This window comes from Cetorhinus maximus, chromosome 10 (genome assembly GCF_964194155.1).
Source record: "Cetorhinus maximus chromosome 10, sCetMax3.hap1.1, whole genome shotgun sequence".
NCBI lineage: Eukaryota > Metazoa > Chordata > Chondrichthyes > Lamniformes > Cetorhinidae > Cetorhinus > Cetorhinus maximus.
In genome coordinates, this window is record NC_135888.1 from 39,161,079 (window position 1) to 39,162,172 (window position 1,094).

Below are 1,094 nucleotides of genomic sequence, written 5' to 3' on the forward strand. Positions count from 1 at the left end.
TAATAAATGGGGACTCCAGATTTGAGGCTCCCGTCAATTAAGAGGCTACACTGGAATGGTTGCACAATCCAAAACTCTCACCTCCATGCACTGCACTCTTACCTTCACCTGACACCCTCGCCTCTCCACGTCCAGTTGCATGGGGAGCGTGCCAGCTCTCCAGCTCCAGGAAGCTGATCAGAATGAGAGCTAATCCTGAAAGATGTCTGGCCGCAGTAAAACCAGAGGCAAAGGGCACGCCAAGGCCAAGACTCAGTCCTCCAGAGCCGGTCTCAAGTTCCCCGTCGGCAGTAACCACCGGCTGCTGTGCAAGGGTCATGATGCCGAGCGTGTTGGGGCCGGAGCCCCCGTCTACCTGGCTGCCATCCTCGCGTACCTGATGACCCAGATCCTCGAGCTGGCCGGCAATGTAGCCCGGGGCAAGAAGAAGCCCCGCATCATTTACCTCGCAACGTGCAACTCGCCATCCACAACGACGAGGAGCTCAACAAGCTGCTGGGAGGGGTCACCATAGCCCAGGGTGGGGTCCTGCCCAACATCTAGGCTGTGCTGCTGCCCAAGAAAACCGGCCACCCCAGCAAGGTTGGTGCCTGAAGGGGCGAGATCGGGAGAAGATCAAATCTGGTGAGCATCAGCAGGTTGGGTGGGCCTCTGCCTATCCATGACCTCTCCAAATGGTTATGGCTTGTCTTCTCCTGAAAGGACAGAGGATCCTTGATTAGCCCACTACCCCGCTGCAGCGCCATTGCAGCCTGGCTGACCCCACCTGAGGGACACCTTGCAGGGCACAGCTGAGTTGTGGCTCTCGAGCCGCAATGCAATCAGTCCAAGCAGCCAGGGCTCACCTCCTTGGCCAGCTCCAGTATCATTGACAGCTGGCACTCAGACGCTAACACCCCTGAGCTCCACGGGGAGTGAAGGCCAGCCCTTAATACTTCACCACGCTGATCCATGTCAACATGGAACTCACCTTTCCTGAGTGCAGCAGGTCATTGAACCTCTTGAGGCACTGCACCCATGTGCACTGCACAATGCCTTGGCTGCTGACCTGGGCTGCCACCTCCTCCCAGGCTTTTTTCGTCAGGTGTGGTGGC

The 1,094-nt window shown here is 57.9% G+C and overlaps 1 pseudogene; it reads left to right on the forward strand.

Annotated features, from left to right (window-relative positions):
• Window positions 1-202: 202 nt before the first annotated feature.
• On the forward strand, window positions 203-594 carry LOC144686141 (histone H2A-like; annotated as a pseudogene).
• The last annotated feature ends 500 nt before the right edge of the window (window positions 595-1,094 follow it).